The sequence below is a fragment of the Chanodichthys erythropterus genome, chromosome 14 (assembly GCF_024489055.1).
Source record: "Chanodichthys erythropterus isolate Z2021 chromosome 14, ASM2448905v1, whole genome shotgun sequence".
Lineage (NCBI taxonomy): Eukaryota > Metazoa > Chordata > Actinopteri > Cypriniformes > Xenocyprididae > Chanodichthys > Chanodichthys erythropterus.
The window spans coordinates 17,582,099-17,601,197 of NC_090234.1; the positions used below are offsets into that span (position 1 = coordinate 17,582,099).

Here is a 19,099-nt window from a genome sequence, read left to right on the forward strand (position 1 = left end):
TTTAAGTGATTTATGACTGGTCTACTTAACCATATAGTCATCTTTATATTTATACTGCAAAGACTGTGTTTTGCTACGTGTTGATTGCAAGCATTGATATTCTTTAAGGACATGCCTATTTAGGTTTGGCTAAATGTGCAATTTAGGAGTTTGTATCTAAACTTATTGATGTCACCAGGGAATTTGAGTTGAATAGACCACACTCCACAGGAAGTTGACCTGGAATTTGAATTGAAATGAGAGGAGGTGGAATTTACTGAATTGCAATATGAAGAAATTTAACACAGGAAATGCATTCTGAAAATAGGATCTATTTAAACGAAATAAAATTGTAGTTAAATATTATACAAGTAAACTAATTTAGCTGTAAGACTATCTGTTCAAACCTCATTTTATTTAAAACTTTTCTCAAGTCGTTAAGGCAATATTCAGATTGTTTGCCTTTCTAGTTAAAATGTACTGTTTTACAGTTTATAATTTACATTTACAGTTTAAAATCTGTCAAATTTAGTTCTGTCTTGACAACTCTCAGAGTGTTTGGCATGGTAATGGATATCACAATGGTGATAAGTTTGGTGTCGGCGGAATAGATCTGCTACGCTGCTGCTGCAGAGCAAGTACGGGACTTGCTACTGCCAATACATATGCCGATACGCTGCTGTGAACAAGCAAGCATATATGAATTACCTGTAGTAGATCTATACAGGTGGAGCTGGGGAAGGTGGAGGGTTTCCGAAACACTGCTATAGCAAATGCTGACCAAGTATTTGAAGGTTGTACAGTGAGCTCACTGGCTACTGATACAGCACGAACCAATCAGCTGTGCCCTATAGAGAATTACATGATTGCAAGCAGATTGAGTTAAAAGCCTATCTAGAGCCTGTGCCATCTAGAGTTTCATGACTTAACGTTGTATTTCAAATTCACAAATTTAAAATGCATTCTCAGTTCAATTCTGAATGTTGCACAACCCTGGATGTCATCTGGCAGAGTAGTGTGTGAAGTTTATTTGTCTTTCTTTCTATTTAGTATGTCACACATGTAAGGAGGAGGGTCATATCTTGCATAACCAGCAGCATAAGGTTTGGTCCAGTTTGCAATTTATTCTGGCCAAACACCATTTACTTAAAGAGGAAAAGTCTGCCTAACTGTCTGATTGAACAGAAAGCCCAAAAAAGACAAAGAATAATAATTATATTTATATATTTATGTACACATTATATTTATCATATTTGTGTATGTGTATGTGCTTATGAAGTTTCAAGTTTGAGTGAGGTGTGGTTGACAGGAAGTGTGTGTGTTCTGTGCTTCTGAGCAGCAGGATCTCCTGTACACACACTTTCCTCCCCATTAGATTTCACGGTACAGTTGAAGCGGTTGTTTAGTACCAAAATACGCTGTCATGCATTTGGAAGTAAAGGAATAGGACTTTCATCTTCAGTTAACGTCGTTCAACAGACTCTGCGGAACCAGGTAGGGGTGCAACGGTGCGCAACAGTGATTTACCTGCACTCTCTAAGGTTTGCAATTCTTATTTCTCACATTAAGATTTGTAATGATGATTGATGATGCTTCCTATGGAGTTCATTGTTGGTACAGTATTTGTTTTCTGTATGGCAAATTATTTAGCGATTGACACATTTCTATACCACCCTGTCCTACTCTGTTTAGTTGGTGACCCATTTTTACTGTGGCTTTGTTAATTCTGAACACATGCTGAATATTTTCTAGCTGTGCTTTTATCTAGCTACTATACAAGCCTGTGGCCATGCAGTAAGCTGTGGAGTTTCATGCCTCATTTGGATACAGTCCTGCAGCAAGCTTTACGTTAGAAGTGGTTTGCCGTTCCTTACCCCTATTCAGCTTATGCAGCTACAGCACAGGTCATTGCTTCATATGGAGTTGCAAGCAGCTTTCTTCTAGCCTCACCCTGGCAGCACCTTTCAGCATCATTTCATATCCAATGGTCTGTCTCCCATTCCGGGGACTTTCTTCAGAGAGACTAGTTTGTCATTAAGGATGATTTATGTCTGGTATGTAATAGAGAAGTTTTGGGTGAACATGGGTGGGTGAAGTGGTTGTATAGCCCTGTGGGGTGCTGGCTAGACTCTGGGTTTGGCATTGAGATGAGCTTGGCAGGGCATATAAACCATTATACTGTAGCTATGAAGTACATGACCCCCACTTTTAGAAACTGCTAAACTGAACCCCTCCACTTTTTGGAAGATGGTCATTATGTTTTAAAAGGTTTATTTTTCTTGAGGGCAGTCCAAAGGAAAACTACACTTACGTTTTATGAAAAATGTGAGTGGTGTTTGCCGGTACAAAACTCGCTGCTGCAATGCTAACATGTACTGTATATTGTGTGTACTGTAGGGTATTGTAGATGGTCTGCTCCCAGACGTAGAGGGCAAAGCAAGAGGGTTTTGGCCATTAGCTTCTTGACTCCACTGTTTCCCTCTTGTCCACCCTGAGTCCCTCTACTCTGGCTCAGCTCCCAGTCTTTGATTCTTGTCTGTATTTCTCAGGTTTTGCACGTCCTCAGTCTTCTCCTGCTGAAAACAATGCCTTCAAATGGGATTTTTGCTTTTAGGGTGTGCCCATTGAGAATAATTGAGCTGTTAACATCCCAGGTCTCTTCTGATGTTCAGATCCTGTATAACAACAAGCCATTGTAACTCTAATTATGGAAGGTAAACAGTTTCAGAGCCTAACAGATTGTGGAGTCAATGACAGATTAAAGCATTTGATGTTCAATACTGTTGAACTGTGAGACATCTCATGAAGGAAGTGAACTCCCTCTGCTTTTTGGGACGGGAATATGATTTCCTGAGATTTATAAAGTAAATGGATTGAGATAGAAGCTGAGAGGTGGTGATAGTGGTCATTCTGCAGAGGAGAGAGAATAATGATTAAAAGCATATGAACCCTCATCTGCTCAGTTGACTGATGTGATTATATGGTCAATCAAATTATAAGACACAATCACACACAGAACCTGATTTCACCAAATGCAACAACATTCCAAGCAACCAATCAGATTTGAGGGACAAGTTTACAGTTTATGTCAAGTTTAGGCTTACAACAAGGGTTAGCTACTGCTATATCTGTTACCAAGTCGGTACTGAAATTGAAAAAAATTGACGCTTTGAGCACTGTTGAGCGGATTCATAAACACCTCTGATTGGCCATTGTGTTCACAAGCTCATCAGATATGTCTGTGATTGGCTTCAATGTTCAATGCACGTTTGAAAGCACACGGAAGTGTTTGAATTTGAGAGTGTTTTAAGAACAGGCACGTTTGAAGGCAGATGGGCCGGTCCGCTGATAGATGCTTTCTAACGTTCCCATATGTATCAGTGTAAGGGCTCGGTGAAGAGCTTCATTGATCACTATTTACAACATGTTTTTGAAGCGTTGATCATTGTAGCCAATCACAGACATATCTGTTGAGTGTGTGGACACAATGGCCAATCAGAGGTGTTTACCAATCCACTCAATAATGCTCAAAGCTGGTACCGACTTGGTACTGAGGTCGGTACTTTTGACAACTCTAATATTTGTGTTATTCACCTATCATTTCCCTCTGATTTTAGGTATAAGTTATGGTTAGGATTAGGTTTAGGGGTGAATAGGGTCAGGACTAAATTTTCGGACAGGAATGTTGTTCCAGTATCAACAAAATATTATGATCCAGGAATGCAAAATCAGGACGTGCCAAGTCACACACAGTATTTTTAATAGATTTGGAAGAAACAACTTTGATTTCAAAAATCAAGCCTGTTATTCTAAATAACACTGTTAGACATTTCAAGGGGTTTTTACAGTAACTTACTGGCAACACTGTTGCCAGTAAGTTACTGTAATTAAGATTTACAGTACTATAACCGTATTTCAGTTTTACAGTAACTACATGATACTGTAATTATGTAATGCGGTGCAATTACTGTAAAAAACCCAGGTAATCAGTACACTACTGTAATTATTTGTCCTAAATATACATTTCATGATTTTTATATAGAATTATAGAATTAATTTAATTAAGTACTACTGAGATACAATTCACACAAAATTATTCCAAAATCTCATTTTATTTTTTATTTAAAACATTGCATATGTCACAAAATAAACAGTTTGCCAATGCTGGAAAGGATGTGTTAAAAATTAAATTTTTTACACATTAATGAGAGAGTTTAGGGACAACATTTTTTGTGTTAATTTTAACTCATTAAGCGGTTATGTTTGTAACAAAATAAATGTGTCAAAAAGGTTAGCACAAAGATGTGTAAATGTGTTAAATTAACACATTATGTGTTGTCCTTCACTACATGCATTATGTTAAAAAACATAAAATGATGTAAAGTCAATGGTTGTTTAGCTTATTGTCAAAAAAATATTATAATTAAATATCAAAAATTACATTCATGAAACTGCAAAATATAAATACATTTTTAAGCAGTCAAAAATGAAATGTCCAACACATGACAAAACAGTTCTTTTCTCAGTTTCATTAGGTAACATGACACATAACCCCACTTTCAAAATCATTTCACTATTTCCAAAATTTTATTAATGTACACTGGTGGCCAAAAGTATTTAAGTGTCTTAATGTTTTTGAAAGAAACATTATTATTATCAATGTTCTCCTCTAAATTGGAAAAAAAAAAAGACAACACACTGTTTTTGTCCACCTTTGGAAATAAACGAACTTCTCCAAAGATTGGTTCCAATTCAGAACTTGACTGACAACATCAGAATGTTTCTTGGTCTGTCCACGAAAACAAATGTACTCAGTTCCTCAAAGGAGATCCAGGCTCTAACACTATATAAAAACATGAGTGAGAGAGAGAGAAAGGAGAGAATTCCATATTAGTGTCAAATTATTTTTAACCTCCGTTTTTAAATCTTTTTTTTTTTTACTATAAAATTCTGTCATTTATTACTTACCCTCATGCCGTTCAACACGTGTAAGACCTTCGTTCATCTTCAGAACACAAATTAAGATATTTTTGTTGAATAGCATAGCCAGCAATGACATTTCCTCTCTCAAGATCCATTAATGTACTAAAAACATATTTAAATCAGTTCATGTGAGTACAGTGGTTCAATATTAATATTATAAAGCGACAATAATATTTTTGGTGCACCAAAAAAACAAAATAACGACTTATATAGTGATGGCCGATTTCAAAACACTGCTTCATGAAGCTTTGGAGCGTTATGAATCTTTTGTGTCGAATCAGCGGTTCGAAGCGCCAAAGTCACATGGTTTCAGCCGGTTGAAATCGGCCATCACTATATAAGTCGCACCAAAAATATTCTTGTTGTTTTATAATATTAATATTGAACCACTGTACTCACATGAACTGATTTAAATATGTTTTTAGTACATTAATGGATCTTGAGAGAGGAAATGTCATTGCTGGCTATGCAGGCCTCACTGAGCCATCGGATTTTGTGTTCTGAAGATGAATGATGGTCTTACGGGTGTGGAACGACATGAGGATGAGTAATTAATGACATTATTTAAATTTTTGGGTGAACTTACCCTTTAAGAATATTTATATATATATTTAAGTAACATATTTTTGTCAATAGCATATTCAAAAATTTTAGCTGAACGGTAAATTAAATTATGCCAGATTAAATTAATACTTACATATCCTAAATTCTGTCCAAAAATGCTGAGATCCGTGGAGAGAAAGATTGTAATCGACGATTTAGCCAATTTCAGCCTGTCTGGAGGGAAGGGGGAGCTGTGTGAGATAAATACACAGTAAGACGCATGCAAGATGATTTTTCTCCTCCCTACAGTAGTTAACCCACCTGTGCGCTGATATTAGGACCTTCCTGGTCAGTTGGGACTGCAATGGTAGAGTCTTCGGCCTAATAAAAGATCAAAATAATTCAAAAGTATAAACTAAAGTTGTTTATAATGCTAAATTTGGTATGAATGATTTAGTGAGAGTTTTAATGCAGTGCTTACCTGGATAAATGTAATCTGGTGTGACTGAACATAGAAAATGGTCCATCTTCTGATTGGTTAATTTGCTATATAATAAATACAATGTTTGAAATTATGTAAGTCACTTGTTTGATAAAAAAGTTAGCAAATTTATAATGCTACCTAGTCTGCACCAGTGAATCCACTGCTTGCTTCACATATTGCTAATTCAACAATGCTAGTGACTGATGCATTAGCTGTGCTTCAGCTATACTACGGCCAATGACAATGAACTTTGTGGCCCGCAAAATGTTGCTGTGGCGCGCTTTTAAACCAGTGTTACAATAAAATAGGCAGAAAACATTGCTTTTGTTAAGTCATTTAAGTAACAATATGATTTCAAGTACAGCTTACATCAGAAATCTTGTCAGTCAGAAAGTTCCCACGATGCAAAGGGAATCACAGTTATTTACTGTAAAGAGAATTAGCAGTATAATACTGGGTGATATATGGTAAATAACTGTAGAAATTACAGAAATGTCTAACAGTGAAGATTGGGCAATCCTTTAATATTCAAAATATTTATGATGATTTTGCTTGCATTGTTACATTAATAAACACATTGAATATCATAGTGATTTTAATACACTTTTTATGTGACCATTTAAGACCATGTCAAGTTTTGCAATCTGAAACTGAACAAAATCTGTTCAGTTCACCTGATTCTTTTTTTTGTAAATCAGTTGAAACTGTCCATTTTAATGAATCAATTCATATTACTAAAATATTACTAAATGTTACCGTGCTCTGCAAATTTAAAACTGAATTATTATGTATTTCTTAGCGTACAGTCAGCACATACAGCAAGTCATGATTGTTTGGTAGTTCTCTATAGTCACGCAGCTGACCTTTTGTTCCAGATGTTTTAAGGCTGTGCTTGGACATTCATCTCATTTCTGAGTTCATGAGGAGTTAGTCTCTCTCACACAGCGGGATCATTTACCTCAGGAGACACGTTTTGTGATGTGAACACATGTACCCGACTTACTGACAAGAAACACCAGAGCTTGCATCATAGTATCAGATTTTAAGTTATGAGCGCACGTCCAGATGGGATATGGAGGAATTTCAGCATTTCTGTAGAGTGGATTGTTAAACGGAGCAGAAATTGATAGATAAAAGCATTAAAAAACAGCCAGAATATTTAATCTTAGCATAAAATGCAACTCACAACTTATGATATTACAGGGTTTCATCTCACTATCATCTGTTGTGTGTGCTATGTATGAACATAAGACTTTTATGACGGTACACATGCTTTGACCCCAGCAACCCCATGTCACAGGACACGATGAATGAGATGTCTTGATGGTGAAAGTAAATCTGTACGGATTACTTGTGGTTGTAGCTCTGTTATTTGAGTAAAATGAGATTCAGGTTCTGAATTTTGAACAGAAATCATTTGCAGGAACCATTTATGAACTTCAGGTTTTTGTTTATCACTATTGCTTTGCTTCTCCATGACTCAATTTGGCTTAATTTGTAGTTTTTGCACATCCTGTACATGAACGCTAGTTTTTCCAAAGTGGTTTTATTCCCTCTAGTCTAGATATCCATGCAGAAATAATATGAGATGTAAGATGTTTATCATGCCACAGTTCAAATCACTAAAATTGGTCTCATATGATTTCATGATCTCAATGTGATTTAGTTTGAGTTATATCAGCCTAACACTTTTGAATTGAATTGAAAATGACTGTTCCACAAGAGTTCTTTAATAATAGAAAGACTTTTCTTCTTTTTTTCATTTGTTGATACCTTTAACACACACTTGATGAAGCACACTATAGCTCTAAAGACAAAGGCTCGTCAATTGAGAGAACATGCAAAAAGTAGTTAAGCACACTTGAAGGTGTTGCACAGTTTTAAACATCACTTTCACTCTAGAGTGTCATTTGTTCTGGTGTTTCGCATGGATTGTGTCTACAATCTAGACCTCCAACAGAGGCTGAAAGCAATTCAGGCTCACTGGAAATACAGTTGAGCTCAAAAGTTTGCATACCCCTTGCAGAATCTGAGAAAATGTGAATAATTTTAACAAGATAAGAGGGATCATACAAAATGCATGATATTTTTTATTTAGTACTGTCCTAAGTAAGATATTTTACATAGCAGATGTTTACATACAGTCCACAAGACAAAAAATAAAAAAACAAATTACCCAGTTCAAAAGTTTACATACCCTTGATTCTTAATACTGTGTGTGGTTCCTGGTTGATCCATGACTGTTTTTTTTTTTGTGATGGTTGTTTATGAGTCCCTTGTTTGTTCTGAGCAGTTAAACTGAGCTCTGTTCTTCAGAAAAATCCAGACTCCAGCTCCCAAAAATTATTTAGTTTCCATGTATGATTTTGAGATCCATCTTTTCACACTGAGGAGAATTGAGGGACTCAAACTCAAATATTAAACGGGTTCAAACATTCACTGATGCTCCAGAAGGAAACACGATGCATTAAGAGCCGAGGGGTGAAAACTTTTTGAATTTGAATATCGAGGTAAATTGTCTTTAATTTGTCTTCCAGGAAATGTGAAAATATCTTCTTTTGCTTCTGAAGGGCAGTACTAAATAATAATAAAAAAAAAATTATAAATCTGATATTTAAACAAAATAAGAACAAATTTGACTTCTTCATCCTGTTCAAAAGTTTTCACCCCCTGACTTTTAATGCATCATGTTTCCTCGTGTTGCATCGGTGAATGTTTGAACCTTTTTTTAATAGTTGAGTTTGAGTCCCTCAATTCTCCTCAGTGTGAAAAGATGGATCTCAAAATCATACAGTCACTGCTGGAAAGGGTTCAAATATGCAAAAAATGCTGGAAAACTGAAGAATCTGCAGGACCTGGAGGATTTTTCTGAAGAACAGAGCTCAGTTTAACTGCTCAGAACAAACAAGGGACTCATGAACAATCATCACAAAAAAAAAACAAAAAAAAAAACAGTCGTGGATTATCCAGGAAACCACACACAGTATTAAGAATCAAGGGTTTAAACGGGGTCATTTTTATAAATTCAGCATTTTTTTGTTTTGTCTTTTGGATTATATGTAAACATTATATGTAAAACATGCATTTTGTATGAGCTCTCTTATTTTGTTAAAAATATTAACATTTTCAAAGATTCTGCAAGGGGTATGTAAACGTTTGAGCTCAACTGTATGTGACTACCAACATTTTTGCAAACTTCAATAATACATACAATACACTGGCTTTTCCAGCTGAAATTAACACTATAGAGGCAATAAAACACCAACCAATTATTCCTTTTCACACAAATTATGATTACAGGGGCAGATTATTGATTAGTAAAGACTTATTTTCACGTTTCCTTGCACAATACTGTGATATCACCTCAAAACACCTTTAACCATTGAGCATGATTTGTAAACATATATATTTTAATTAATGCTTGCAACACATAATCAGCTCCATATGTTTGGCTTTTCTTGCACTTGCAAGACGGAGCGCTTGGGTATGCGTCCCGTGACGGGACGGTTCAGCAAAAGAGCTTAAATCCATGTAAAAACAAGGCAAAATTGCATGGTTGCTTCAGCAAATATATTTTCTTTCTTCAACACTATAGGTTGGGTTTAGTGTAGGTTGTACGTAATTTTCAAAAAGTGTTAAACTTTTAGCAGCACTCACTGGACATTTAATTTCAACACTGCTGCAGTATGTACATGAACCAATTTAATGAAATGTTGGCACAGCCATCTTTACATGTTTCAGAGAAAAATGAACGCATTATTTAGCGCCACTCAATGGACATTTCACTTTAAAACTGCTGTGGAACATGCAGCAAGCAGCTTGATATTATTTTTGCAAAAAATATCGCCACAGGAACGTATTTGTCATGAGCCTTGGTTGCCGAAAAGCTTTTGTCTAGCTGGGCATCCCATGTCAGATGATTACTCATCATTCAAGATTTATGTGTTTCTCTTCCTACACAAATCTCAGTGCTGCAGGCATAGATACAGTTTGGAAAACAAACAGCAACACCCAAATTGGTTGAGATGGAGTAATCAAGACAGGGTGGAAAATATGTAAACAGCAGGCCAAGTGAGTAACAGCATGAGCCATTAGTCCCTGGAGAAAGAGCAGAAGAGGAGAAGAGAATACACATGCTGAAAACAGAGAGAGACACAAATGATATGTTTTTATTAGAAACAGACTGTTTTATGACATTGGCACAGTCATGAGGGATATTAGCATGTATTTAGAGTTGCTATGTTGGGTGCAGCTCAGTCAGACAACAAACTGTACTGTTATTTTTTATATATATATATTTCTTAAAAGAAACAATCCCTTTCTGACTGTAACTATTAGTTTTCATACTACATCCACCAAACACTCCAGAGTTATATATCTGGAGCAGTATTAATTTTTACACATATATATATATTTTTTACATTTTGCCATATTTTTGACAAATACCGGTTACATTAAGTCAATAATTTGTCATATTAATTCTAGTCAGTTTACCCAGACTAAGTTGGTGTCTTTTTTTAGTCATTGAAAAAGTGCAAAATTAAACTAATTATTCAAACATTTTATATATTTAAACATTTTAACATTTATCAAGATTAAAAAGTTTGTACACAAACTTTTATGTTGGCTTGAGAAAGACTAGCCAGAATATCTATCTATCGTTCTATCTATCTATCTATCTATCTATCTATCTATCTATCTATCTATCTATCTATCTATCTATCTATCTATCTATCTATCTATCTATCTATCTATCTATCGTTCGTTCGTTCGTTCGTTCGTTCGTTCGTTCGTTCGTTCGTTCGTTCTATCGTTCGTTCTATCTATCGTTCGTTCTATCGTTCGTTCGTTCTATCGTTCGTTCGTTCTATCGTTCGTTCGTTCTATCGTTCGTTCGTTCTATCGTTCGTTCGTTCTATCTATCGTTCGTTCTATCGTTCGTTCGTTCTATCGTTCGTTCGTTCTATCGTTCGTTTGTTCTATCGTTCGTTCGTTCGTTCGTTCTATTATTTATTCTATCCATTCTAACTATCTATCTAAAGTTCTATCTATTGTTTATTCCATCCATCCATCCATCCATCTTAAAAATCAGTGCCTTTTAAACTTTAAATTAAAAGCCATTTGTTAAATACTGTAAAAACCACATGCAGATGAAAAGCCTGCCGTCTGTTCTTGTGAGAGGTCTGATTGTCAAGTGTGTGACAAGCACATCAGATCTGTATGTTCTCAGCTCTAGCAGCAGAGCATGTGATGATGAAGAATACATCCCAATCTGAAATGAATTCCTTTCAGACACATCACACACCTTCATATCAATGTTTTCTATGAGGGGGTCACTCAAAGTTCTTTGTTTGATCTGAACCTGCTGTATTTGATTGTGTATTTATCAGCCCGGCTCTTGTTTGTAGACAGAGGGCTTTAAAATGTGAGCGTGTGTGAGAACGAGAGCTCATTGAATCATCAGAAAGTGTTGGAATCCACTGCAGATGGAAACCATACAGCCATGTTCACACTGCAGAACATTCAGACCTTCAGGATTATGGCATGTCAGGTATATGTGTCAGAAGCCTTTTAAACGTTTTCTGAAATAACAAGATGCAGCAAACTGGTAGTATTGTGAGAGGATTGAGAATCTTTATTTAGTACCACACAACCAGAACCAGTCATATTTGTGTAGACGATTCCGTTGCAATGTCTCCGTAGAATGATGAGTAGTGAGCTATGAGATGTCAATGCATAATGCACAAGCGTTTGTTTTAGGGGTAAAATAGTATTACTGGTGGGAGACAATGATGTTATTTGGGTAGTTTAGCCATGTTTTCAACACTCTTCTCTTTGTTTTGCTTGTTCTGGGATCTGCTGAAATAAGATTTTTGACTTTTGCAGGGCCACAGGAACAACACTAAAGATCCTGTCTGTTCTCCAACCCTGAACATTCTCTCTTACTGTAATTGTTGATTATTTTCATTGCTTGGCATTCGTTGGCTTGTCTGTGTCTCTAGGAACTCGATACGTGGACATCGCTACGCCAGAGTGTGTGAGTCTGCATGTTTTTGATGAACGTATGTGTGTACATTCTGTTGATTCGAGCGGTGTTGGGTTCCTGCGGTGAGCCTGACTATGAAGGCTTGATATTGCGTGACCTCATTGAATTGGTCTTTATAGATAAAACCGTCTGTTGAGAGTCATAAAAACAATTCTATTCCATGTATGGAGTCATTGTACAGTCAGTTGCACAATGCATGTCCACTAACAATGCATTAAAAGAATACATTTATTCACCCTCATGTTGTGAATGTCCAAACTTGTAAGACTTTTTTTTTTTTCTTCTGTGCAACACAAAAGAAGCTAAATGATGCCCATACAACATTGAATGGACCCTATGAAACCCGTTTTATTTTTTCCCACATTCCGTTTTATTTTTTCCCAAATTCCGTTTTATTTTTTCCCAAATTCCCTTTTTTCTTTTTTAATTTTCTGGATTCCGTTTTTTTGTTTTATTTATTTTTTGACTCAATTTTAATGGTTAAATTAAATTTTAGTAATCAAAAACCATGTCTAATTAACTGAAATAATGAATCTTGTCCAATTTACCAACAATTTAATAAAAGTTTAACAAAAAAATTACATTAATGATAAATGTTTTATTCTTTCCCCTCAAATTTTATTTTTACCAAATTATGTTTTCTGGATTCCATTTTAATGGTTTAATTCCATTTTAATAATCAAAAAGAATGTCTAATTAATTGAATTCTTAAAAACAACAATATTTATTAATTAAAAAATATATTTTTATGATTTTTTTTTTTTTTTCAGAAGTTCTGTTGTGTATTTAAAATTTTCTGGCAATCAAATGAACGCATACCATTTAATTTATCTTTTAATCATGAAATCAAACAATGTGCTGCACAACAGAGCTTTACTGTTAAAATTAAAACATGGAAGAAACACTGAGATTATTGTTTAAAAATATATTTTAATAATTTATTGTTAAATTGATTTATCTAAATTCTACTGTACAACAGTAATATGTTTCTGTCAAGTTAAATCAAACTTTTATTTTGACAGTTTGCCTAGAGCTTTGAGTTTCTCTCTGTTTATGATGGTAGTTTTCTCAAACGAAGCGGTTAAATGCTGATGAAGTGACTTTCAGAGCAGCTCTGGAGATTAATTTGTGCGTTCATATAGTAAGGCGACAGAGGACAAAAACACCGCGAGCGTCGCATGTGCCTCAGCGTGCGTGCGCGCGCACCCGCGCGATTGTGTGTGAGGCAGTGTGAGGTAAATGAAACTGCGCTTCCACATCATTCATTTCAGAGTCACACAGGCATGCAGGATTCATGTTTAAATAGTCTTTTTGCTGTTTAATATTCACAGACACTAGTCTATATCATATTCTTTTTGGTTCTCTCTTGTTTTTGCATGTGTTCATAATTTCTCTGTATGACAGCCAAGTCAAACATTTTGCCGGCACAATAGTTGTCAAAAGTACCGACTTCGGTACCAAGTTGGTACTGAAATTTAAAAAATGTGACACTTCGAGTGCTATACAGATATGTCTGTGATTGGCTACAGTGATCAACGCTTCAAAACATAAAAAAAAAATCAGTACCCACTTGAGATTGAAGTCTGTACTTCTGACAACACTAATTTGGCACGTTCCACAAATAAAACAATTGACTCCATGCACTATGCAAAAAAGTTTTTAATGTAATAATATTTGAATAAAGGGTGAAGATGGATTGGTAGTGACGTTCTATTTATCATCACCACCCGCAGGTTAAAGAAAGCTTCAGGAATTCACAGTTTGTTGAGTGAATGTGTGCTCCATATGTGACTATGAATGCCGCAGTGGGCTGCCTGTTCACACACCTGCCTCTCTGCAGGGCTCTGATTGGCCCCTGCATGTTCCAGCAGGATGTTCCTCCTCGAAATCACGGGAATGTTCTCCCGTAGTGTGCCGACTGGAGGAATGGTTCTTGTTTTGGGACCACTTATGCTATTGTGCCATGCTAGACCTGGCATTTATTTTTATCTACACTAGCTGCAGACATTAAACACCATCCTGAGTGTTACTTATGGCCATAACAATGCTTATTACAGGCAGCACCAAGAGGATCATTAAAGATAATAAAATCCAGGACACAGGAAATATGTCAGACTCATAACATGCCGACATCTAATAGGGGATTTTTGCAGGTCTGCGTTCTCTGTTTGTGTTTCTGTTGTTGTTCGTAATCAAGTTGCTGAAGTATTAATGATTGCGTTTACTGTACATTCTCATGAACATTCACACTAAAATTGGAATTTGGTCATATGCGATTCTGATTTCTGAAGGATCAAGTTGCTAAAAAATTCTGTTTTGCATCACAGGAATAAATTACGTTTCCAAATAGAAAACAGCTATTTTAAATTGTAATATTAATAAGGGATTTTTAGGACAGGTCTGCATTTTTTTTTCATGATTTTATTAATGTTCATAAGCATGCATCATTTTTCAAGCTCATTCTCCATTTGGATGCACCTGAAATTTCAGATTAAATTTGGAATTTGGTCATATGCGATTATGTAAACGTGTTAACCTTGATTAAGAAAAAAAAATCAGTTTACTGTAAATCGCCTGTCATGTATGTAGACTGGTGGTAGTTCACCACAAAGATGCTTAGCAGCTGCAAGGGGGCAATATTATGGACTTCTTTTAGTAACACAATGACAAACGATCTTGCAAGCAAGCGAAGTCCACATCAAGTGCTGAGTTTGGGACATGGCCAATATATTTGCTTGATGGGATAGTTGTGCTTTCCCTTTGCTCTTCTCCTCCTCTTTCGTAAGGCTTGTCATTAATGCTGGATTCTGCGTCCCACATCTTAACATCTGGTACGAGACGCTCCGAACAGACATCTCACTTTGAAGCTGACATCTTCTGTATAATTATTTTGATATCACCAAACAAAACAGCTCATGTTTTCCAATAGTATGGTGTGCTTCGTAAAAAGAGCTTCAATTGTTAGCTTTGTGGAAACCACCATCAGAAATGCTGATTAAATGGCACGAGTGCAAAGCGTCACGCCCCAACAAATGATTGTCTGTATTTTTAGGAGCACAAAGAGCTGTATTTTTCAGAATCAACCTGGAACATTATGATTCAAGTTGTTACCACAGGAAACGACAATTATTGGGCCTGCGAGTGGAAAACCAGTTGAAATATTATATATGTATATTTATATTATTAAAGGATTAGTTCACTTTTAAATAAACTTTTGCTGATAATTTACTCACTCCCATGTCATCCAAGATGTTCATGTCTTTCTTTCTTCAGTCGAAAAAAAATTAAGGTTTTTGATGAAAACATTCCAGGATTTTTCTCCTTATAATGGACTTCAGTGGGCACCAAACGGTTCAAGGTCCAAATGACAGTTTCAGTGCAGCTTCAAAGAGCTTTAAACAATACCAGACGATGAATAAGGGTCTTATCTAACGAAACGATCTCCCATTTAAAAAAAAAAGTTTTATAAGCACAAATGCTCGCCTTGCTCTGTTCTGCGCATGCACGTTCGTGACGTCATGTAATGCGCAATTACGTTGAAAAGGTCACACTTGACGTAGGAGAAAGTACCGACTGAGTGTTTACAAGTTGAATGTGCAATAGTCAAACGCCGTTTACAAAAAAAGGTAAAACAACTAATGGTTCCTCCATCCTGTGTTTTCAGTGCCATCAGACTGTCAAACCCTTCTCCATCAGAACAAAAACACCTCTAAAGGGGGTCGCACACCGGCCGCGCACATTATATACACTCAAGCTCAATTTTGAATCGACTCCTGATAGAAGAGCTGCACAATGGGAGTATTTTACGTCAACAGGGAAACGTTACATATGCCTATGCTTTAATATTTCGCGCTGAGGTTAGTGTACATGGAAAAATGGCACAACAAAGCAAAAGGAAAGAAAAGGCTTTATTATATATATCATATATTATTATATGTTTATTATACATTTTTAGACTTTATTCAAGCTGTTAAACTAAAAAATTAAAACTAATGTATCTTGCAGCACAGGGTGAAGTCAGTATGTACATTAACGATGATATGAGAGAAAAAATATACATTTAATGTAAAACAAAATATACATGGCGCTAGGGCTGTCAAACGATTAATCGCATACAAAATAAAAGTTTGCATAATATGTGTGAGTACTGTGTGTAATTAATATACATATATGAATACACACAAGTTAATGTATATATTTAAGAGAAATGTTATTTATGTACAAAATATATGTATTTATATATAATATAAATTATATAAAAATATAAATGAATACATGTAAATATTTCTCAAATATATACATGAATGTGTTTGTATTTATATCTACATAATAATTACACACAGTACAGCCACATATATTAGGCAAACTTAAACTTTTAGTTTGTATGCGATTAATCACGATTAATCGTTTGACAGCCCTACATGGCGCTCTGTGGCGCGGCAGGATTTTGAGTCGTAGCTGGGCGCCGCGGACAGGCGCCGAATGTCACCACCGATGTGTTTACACTCATAGAAAACAATGCATTCGAATTTTAAAGACGCGGTGCGGTGCTGAGCTTCACGTCCAGTGTGTGACCTCCTTAAAACGCTGTTGCTCAGTATCGGTGGAAATCCATTTTGTCCGGTAATGCAGCAAGATGGAAACAGGGACTCACCGACTGATTGAAATGGTCCAGTCATGGCAGCATTGAGATTCTTCCTCTGTTGGCAATGGTTGGCATTTGCCACATGTGCACCACCACGTCTCGTTAGATCTTCGTCTGCCCGATGCTTGAGAGGTGTGTGTCGCCGCATCAGTCTCGTCCATCTGCCTAATTTCTTCCTCTGTGTGTTTCGGTTCAAAAAGGTAGGGCGGGGCGAAAAACTCATCTTCTCCTCGAATTTCAAAATCATCCAACATTGTTGTTTTTTTTTTACCTTTTTTTGTAAACGGCGTTTGACTATTGCACCTTCAGCTTGTAAACACTGAGTTGGTACTACCAACGTCAAGCGTGACCTTTTCAACGTAATTGCGTATTACGTGACGTCACGAACGTGCATCACAGAACAGAGCAAGGCGAGCATTTGTGCTTATAAAACTTAAACTTTTTTTTTTTTTTTTTTTAAATTACCAATCGTTTCGCTAGATAAGACCCTTATTCATTGTCTGGTATTGTTTAAAACCCTTTGAAGCTGCACTGAAACTGTCATTTGGACCTTGAACCATTTGGTGCCCATTGAAGTCCACTATATGGAGAAAAATCCTGGAATGTTTTCATCAAAAACCTTAATTTCTTTTCGACTGAAGAAAGAAAGACATGGACATCTTGGATGACATGGGGGTGAGTAAATTATCAGGAAAATTTTATTTAAATGTGGAATAATCCTTTAATATAACACACGATAGCACAGGACGTCACATCACACCCAGGGACAGGTCTTTTCTCCACCTTCTGACCATTTATTAAAGCTGACAAAAGCTCCAAGCTTCACATTTTTTGAATGGTCATCAATAGAGGAAGATGCTGTTTGGTTACATAATGACATTCTGAAGCCAACAAGCCAAACACTGCCTCCCTGGTAATAATAGTTAGCATGCATGTTGTTTTGGCTGTGACATCTCTGCTCCCTGTGGTTGTGGGAGGCTGTTTGTGATTGAGAGGGAGATGTGTGTGTGTGGTAGGTGTGTAATCTGAACGGACCCCTCCGACTGGATTCAATAGAGCGCACATTGTGTCATGCTTCTCAGAGTCTACGTAAGAGCATGTTCACTCCAGTCCAGCTTCAAAGAGAGAAACATTGAGAGAGACGGTTGTTACTCTAATAGTTTTTGTGTCATTTGTGAAAACACAATGTTATCTGCTCTCGTCATCAGAGCTCAGATAAACCTTTGATGAACTAATTTGTTGGCTTTGGTGGTTGGCTGTTTTTCATAGTTGAAGCTTTTCCATGCACACTGGATAAGTACATTGCAAGTAGGTGTTACGTCACTTTACGATGATTACGTGGTGTAGGGCTGCACAATTAATTTAATACAATTTTTGTTATTGCCTTATTAAACAGCAAAAGGGTGTGATTTGAATTAAGTACATATAATCATAACTTAAGATGTTTTATCATCTTGCATTATTTATTTAAATTTAAGATTGATTTTAAAAATTAGTTTCAAACTTCAGGGGGAAAAAAAGAAGTCACTGGTTATTTTATTTCATTTCATTTTTATTTTATTTTATTTTATTTTATTTTTTTTATTTTATTTTATTTTATTTTATTTTATTTTAATTAAAATAAAGGGTTAGTTCACCAAAAATAAAAATTCTGTCATTAATTACCCACCCTCATGTCGTTCCAAGCCCGTAAATTAAGATATTTTTGATGAAATCCGATAGCTCAGTGAGGCCTGCATTGCTAGCAAGATAATTAACACTGCTTCATGAAGCTTCAAAGCTTTACAAATCTTTTGTTTCAAATCAGTGGCTCTGAGTGCCAGAGTCACGTGATTTCAGTAAGTGAGGCTTTGTTGCGCCATAAGTGTTTTAGAAATTTCAATAGTTCACGTGACTTTGGCAGTTTGATACGTGATCCGAACCACTGATTCGAAACAAAAGATTCGTAAAGCTTCATAAAGCAGTGTTTTGAAATCGGCCATCACTAGATATTGTTGAATAAAGTTGTTATTTAGTTATTTTGGTACACAAAACAGTATTCTTGGCGCTTCATACATTAAGGTTGAACCACTGTAGTCACATGAGCTGTTTGAAATATGTATTTAGTAGCTTTCTGGGCATTGAAAGTGTTAATTGTCTTGCTCTCAATGTAGGTCTCACCAAGACATTGGATTTTATCAAAAAAATATTTTAATTTGTGTTCCAAAGAGGAACGAAGGTCTTATGGGTGTGGAACGACACGAGGGTGAGTAATTAATGACAGAAGTTCACATTTAATTTTTTTGTGAACTAACCCTTTAATTGAATTTATTTTATATTTTATTTTATTACTTTTATTTTATTTTTTATATTAAATTAAAAAACTGTTATCTCAATATAATTATCTGACCCAATCAAGCAGCCATTAATGTAGTTAAAC

The 19,099-nt window shown here is 35.8% G+C and overlaps 1 protein-coding gene across 7 annotated transcripts in view; it reads left to right on the plus strand.

The window, feature by feature from the left end:
- Positions 1–19,099, plus strand: part of tns1b (tensin 1b) — a 293,434-nt gene that overhangs the window by 140,213 nt on the left and 134,122 nt on the right. The window contains exon 1 of one of the 7 annotated variants that reach the window (XM_067408609.1): positions 1,405–1,473. The exons of 5 other annotated variants lie outside the window; for them this stretch is intronic. The gene's annotated coding sequence lies outside the window, so the exon portion shown is untranslated. Of the gene's footprint in view, positions 1–1,404; positions 1,521–19,099 lie in introns of those variants that run through there. One more of the 7 variants, XM_067408608.1, reaches the window with a different exon arrangement.